Source organism: Pectinophora gossypiella, chromosome 18 (genome assembly GCF_024362695.1).
Source record: "Pectinophora gossypiella chromosome 18, ilPecGoss1.1, whole genome shotgun sequence".
Taxonomy (NCBI): Eukaryota; Metazoa; Arthropoda; class Insecta; order Lepidoptera; family Gelechiidae; genus Pectinophora; species Pectinophora gossypiella.
The window spans coordinates 6,324,849-6,330,848 of NC_065421.1; the positions used below are offsets into that span (position 1 = coordinate 6,324,849).

A 6,000-nucleotide genomic window follows, 5' to 3' on the forward strand; every position below is an offset into this window, starting at 1 on the left:
GGGCGAGCTCGCTCCATCTTAGGCCTCTTCAGTGCCGTCGGGGATGTCTGAGGCCAAGAGCAAACCCATCAAAGGTAATAAAAAAAGATCTTTAAAACTACAAGTCACAATACACAATATTATAAGTTTCCATTTTTTTTATTCCTTATATTCCTTATAGTTGTGTTATTAATATAACACAACTTTCAGGTAACTTTATATAAAATTCCATTACCAGGAAGTCAGAAGTTACGACGGAGTAGGAAGTAGGCACTAGCAAGCACTAGCTGGACCACAAGTAGAAATATAGGGTAGCTTTATAATAAGACGGGCTATAAATATACCGGGCGCGAGAGGAAAGAATTACAGACTGCCGCAAACGCAGGGGAACATAGTTGCAGTTGGATATTGAGTTTTTGTATATTGTTTGTAAAAAAAAGTGAATGATTAATTCCGCAGTGGAGTAACGTAGGGGAGGTTTGGCCCAGCAGTGAGACGTAACAAATAGGCTGTTATAATATTAAGCATCGTGCCTTTCGTAAAAGTCCACTGGGATAAGTTAGGAAGGATATTAATAATATTCTTTATAATAATAGACATACATTTCGCCTCATCAGGCGTAATACATCTTTTCTATATGATTTATAAAGTGTCTAGGAGGCACTTTGACAAAAATTAAGAGAATATTTAACAAAAGGTCCTAAAGATATCTCTAAACGAGAGCCCTTTCAACCAGCTCGGCGTGGTAAAATATGATTTTATTTTATAGTTAACTTTTTATTATGTTATTCTAATCTAATCTACCCTACAAGATCCCACTGCTGGGCAACGACCTCCCTTCCTCTATCCATGTTTCGGGGTCCTGTGCGTATTCCGGCCAGTCCCTCCGGCAAGCATCCAAATAATAGTCGCGCCACACTATAATATTAATTAATAAGCTTAACATCATTTAAAGTATTATCCATCACCGTAAAAGTATCATAAAGCAATCGTTAGTACTTACAAAGGAAGAGGAAACACTTTACAAAGTCATCAATAACTTTCAGAAACTTCAAACCGCCCTGTTGATTGAGCGGAGGCATGTGCTCAGCAGTGGGACGTATATAGACTATTTTATTATTTATTTATTGTAGGTATGTTTCAAAGAAAACGGCTAATATCTTATTTTATCCAGACTCGCATAATCCACAACACACTTCCAAACAAATTCGTGAACGTTTCTGTGGTAAAACCCAGGAGCGTATCTTCACAACTTTCATAATATAAATATTTACGATCCTTTCCTACAAACATATCCTGTTTTACCATAAGTACACACGTTTATCTAACGTTAGTTTCCCTGTATAGGATAAGGAAGATATATGAGATTATTCTGCACATCATAAAAGTAAGTAAGGGCTTTGTTGAAAGGCGGAATGTTTTTGCAACACGCAATCAGCCTTTTGTTGATTCTAGTAATATTAGTTTACGTGTTATGATGAGTTTTACCAATAATATCCTTAGATTAAACTACAGAAGAACTAAATTCTTGCGTAACGTTATTATGTTTTATGTAAGTATAAATCCTGAGCCACTTGGTTAGGACATTGCAGGCTGTCCGATTGTCCGAAAGTAAGATGTTTCATGCTTCGGAAGGCAAGTAAAACCGTTGATCCCGGTTGCTACTTACTAATGTAAGTACGTAGTAGTTATGTGAGCTACGTTAGGGGAATTTGGCGAGTCAATACTCTGACACCAGGGTTGATGAGGTTGGTAAACCATAAACCACACGATATAGAAGAAGATTCCGTCTAATATGACTAGGTTCTAAAGAAAAACATAAATTGCGTTCGGTTCGGCTTGTCTATCGTCCCGGGTTCCCTGTTGACAGAAGCCATTTAGGGAAAAAAAAAACGGTCCCGGGTACATATTAAAAAAAAAATCAAGTGATTTATCTACCATATTATCATCGTCTTATTGTGAAAACATCATAACGCCGCCAAATAGGGAAAACCATACACACACATAATGCCTATCAAAAATCACATTCTGAAGTAATTTAATAAACCTCAATTTACTTCATATAATTTCAATCCGGCAAAAAAAATCTACCTGGATGGAAACTAGCGTGCCTATTGCATGGTTTTGTTAACAAAATCACATCATCTTCGCGAATCCGCATCGTGATTTTGATCTGATGTTCCATCTTATCAAAATTGGCTGTAAAATATGACATACAAAAGTACATACATAAACTGCCTATATACGTCCCACTGGTGGGCACAGGCCTCCCCTCAATCAACCGGAGGGGGTATGGAGCATACTCCACCACGCTGCTCCACTGCGGGTTGGTGGAGGTGTTTTTACGGCTAATAGCCGGGACCGACGGCTTAACGTGCCCTCCGAAGCACGGAATCATCTTACTTTTTCGGACAATCAGGTGATTCAAGCCTGAAAAGTCCTTACCAAACAAAGGACAGTCTCACAAAGTAATTTCGACAATGTCCCCATCGGGAATCGAACCCGGACCTCCAGATCGTGAGCCTAACGCTCTAACCACTAGACCACGGAGGCTGTTTCATTTACTTCATTATCCTTTATTTATACATATCCCTAGCATTAACCCCTTTTTCACAGGGTCCGCTTACCTAACCTGAAGTTTTGACAAGTCCGGTTTTTTACAGAAGCGACTGCCTGTCTGGCCTTCCAACCCGCGAAGGGAAAACCAGCCGCACAGGTTACAGGTTAGGTCACATTACCCTCAAAAATGCTTTTCTCAGGAATGTGGGTTTTCTCACGATGTTTATTTAACTTTTATTTGATGTTTTATTAAAGTACACACCTTTAAATATACGGAATCATGGTACAAGAAAACCAGGTATGCAAGGTATACAAGCCGCCATTGCTAGCCCTTTGATGACGTAAGTATTACCACTGTGTTCCCTTTAAATTGGTATCTCCAACATTCCAAGGCCGTAAATGTTATTATTGGTAATTAAGTGAATTACTGGCAAATGTATTTAACTACTATTACTTGTCATATATATAAAAATCATTAAAACTGTGTAAGTAAACCTTTTACTAAAAGTTCAAAATTTCCTTGCAAAGTAAATATACAAACATTGGTTGTGGCTAATTATTTTTTTACAAAATGGCAACGTAGGGTGGATTGACGTCAGCTGGACTAACCTTGAAATGCTAGCTGTCACTTTTGAGCATACCTGGTTTTCTTATACCATGTATGGAATCACTTACCGCTATATGGAATATGTTTTTTATTTCTTTTCTTGATTATGACGCAGCCGAGCTTCACAGCTTCATTGTTGCTGCTTTCAAACTGTAGACTGTTGTTTCTGTAAAGAAAACATAATTTATAATTTAAAATAATAAAAAATAATAATAATATTTAATTAATAAATAATAATAATATTTAATAAATAATAATAATATTTAATTTAATTTAATTTATAATTTAATTTATTTTTTTTATTTGGAATTTGTTGGGTCATTGTACTGATACATCCTGCAATGGAGCAGCATGGTGGAGTATACTCCATTCAATTTCAGATCGATGAATGAAAATCAGGGAGTCTAAAAAGGCTTCATTGAAGTTATTCATCTAGAAAGCAATATTGTCATTTGACGTTTGCGCATATAACAGTGATATTTCACCAAATGTAAAAGTAGAATGATCCGTGCTTCGGAAGGCACGTTAAGATAGATAGATAAAATACTTTATTGAGCACAATGGATACTGAGATAAGGGCAACATTACAGAAAAGCAAACAGGCGGCCTTATTGCTTATTGTTAAGCCGTTGGTCCCGGTTACTACTTACTGATGTAAGTAGTCTTTACATCAGCCATGTCAGGGGCCTTGGGCGGCTCAGTAATAACCCTGACACCAGGGTTGATGAGGTTGGTAATTCACCTCACAACCCACACGATAGAAGACCAAATGTAAAATAAGTTTTTACTTTTCACATAAGTACTTAAAATAAATTATTTTAAAATGTTAAGATGGTCTTTCCCGCCAGTGGGATCTTGTAGGCTGGAATGTCAAATAGCAATATTATTTTTAAGGTGAATTACTTCCATGTACTTAGCTTACGGTTCTATACCATTGATGTATCTATACAGTTGTTCTATACAGTCCCCAGCGAAACTTATATTACATTGTTTTAGGTTTACGCGGTTATTATCATAATTAAAACACATAAGAACGGGTTCCTACCGCGTTTAAATCAGGGATATGAGACTCCCGATATTTCGACACTGTTTCAAGTACCATGATCACGGGATGACTGATAAGATTGGTGTGGAGAAGGTAGATCCATAATTTTCTACGGGCAGACATATCTGTCTACCCCCTTTCTTTGCCGCTTGTTTATGTATTTGATATCGGAATGTACTTATATTATTATGCGTTGTTTATGTCTATATATTTTATGTCACTATAATCACATCAAAAGTAGAATCTTTTACAAGAACGTATCTAAAATCACATTTAAATATACCTCTGTAAGTCTAAAGTACATAATTATTCCAATTTACCGTCAAGTAGGTATAACAAGACATCGTTAAGACACAGCCAACGTTCTGTGGCACAAAGGAGTGCAAACTTCAAAGCTTTGAGAATGTACGTGAATGCACAAACACATCGACAACATACAAATTGAAACCTTTAATTACCTTCCTTCACAAAGAGCATTACATTTTATTAATTGGCGAAAATTAAAAGCCTGTAATTTGGGCCGTTTGTTTGATGTGCCGCAGCCTTCTCTCGCCTAAAAAGCCAATAGTGTTGGGGTAACAAAGGTGAATTACGGGACTAAAGCCTGGGACTAATGGGAATACCTGGATCGATGTTCATGCCACGGCTTGTGCCGAATGAGGCCCCTTTATGTCAAGACGTCCACTACTTATGATCATTTCGACGAACATCTTTTTTCATTAATTGTTACATTGTGTTAAATTTTAAATGATATTAATATTAATGGCCTACGTGGTCCAGTAGTAGTAGTAGTAGTTGAGTGGTTGAGTTGGGCTCACGATCCGGAGGTCCCGGGTTCGAATCCCGGTGGGGAAATATCACAAAAATCACTTTGGGATCCCTAGTTTGGTTAGGACATTGCAGGCTGATCACCTGATTATCCGAAAGTAAGATGATCAGTGCTTCGGAAGGCACGTTAAGCCGTTGACTGATGTAAGTATGTAGTCGATACATGAGCCAGGGGCCTTTGGCGGCTCAATAATAACCCTGACACCAGGGTTGATGAGGTTGGTATTCCACCTCACAACCCACACGATAGAAGAATGATATTAATGTCTTACTAGTGTGTGTGGCGTCCTTTTAAAATAAACGATTTCTATGCTACTCTTGGCCAAAAAATTGCTGCAAATAAGCTTAAACTATGGACCATCAACTGTCGACGCTAACAGGTAAAACGGACGTCATCAACCCATCAGGGTAATCATTGAGCCGCCAAAAGCCCCTGACATGGCTCGTGTAACGACTACTTACATACACCAGTAACTAGTAACCGGGTCCAGACCTATTGGTTCTTCAGAATGCACCTATTTGTTCTAGCAAAATTAACTCGATGACTAGCTAGAATAATGAAAGCATGAGCAAACATTTTTGTTGGCGATACTTCACTGACACGAAATGTTATTATAGTAAGTAGATAAAATAAAAATATTTTTTTTCGCACCCAAAATATTTGTATTTTTTATTGTGATAAACTTACTGTCCTGCGTACTTTTAAATAATATCACAAGTATTACTTTGTGTCAAAGGAAAAAAACGAGACAGCTCTGTGTCATTCAAAAAGGTTGTCCCGCAAAAGGTAAGACACGTGACAGCACATAAAAGAGCCTACCAATTACAGTGGTTGGAACGAATTCAAATTATTTTCCTCCGACTCGCCTTTTGTGTGAACCTTGTTAATTGCGTGAAGACATTCACAATCCTAAGGCTTTTACCAAACCTAACACGATCGACTTCACAATGAACTGATCGGTTGACATTAAAAAGGTAGGTT

The 6,000-nt window shown here is 37.6% G+C and overlaps 1 protein-coding gene across 1 annotated transcript in view; it reads right to left on the bottom strand.

The window, feature by feature from the left end:
* The window catches only part of LOC126374914 (Down syndrome cell adhesion molecule-like protein 1 homolog), a 53,155-nt gene extending 49,849 nt beyond the window's left edge, over window positions 1-3,306 (bottom strand). The window contains exon 1 of the mRNA XM_050021686.1: window positions 3,214-3,306. The gene's annotated coding sequence lies outside the window, so the exon portion shown is untranslated. The remainder of the gene's footprint in view (window positions 1-3,213) is intronic.
* Window positions 3,307-6,000: the final 2,694 nt, after the last annotated feature.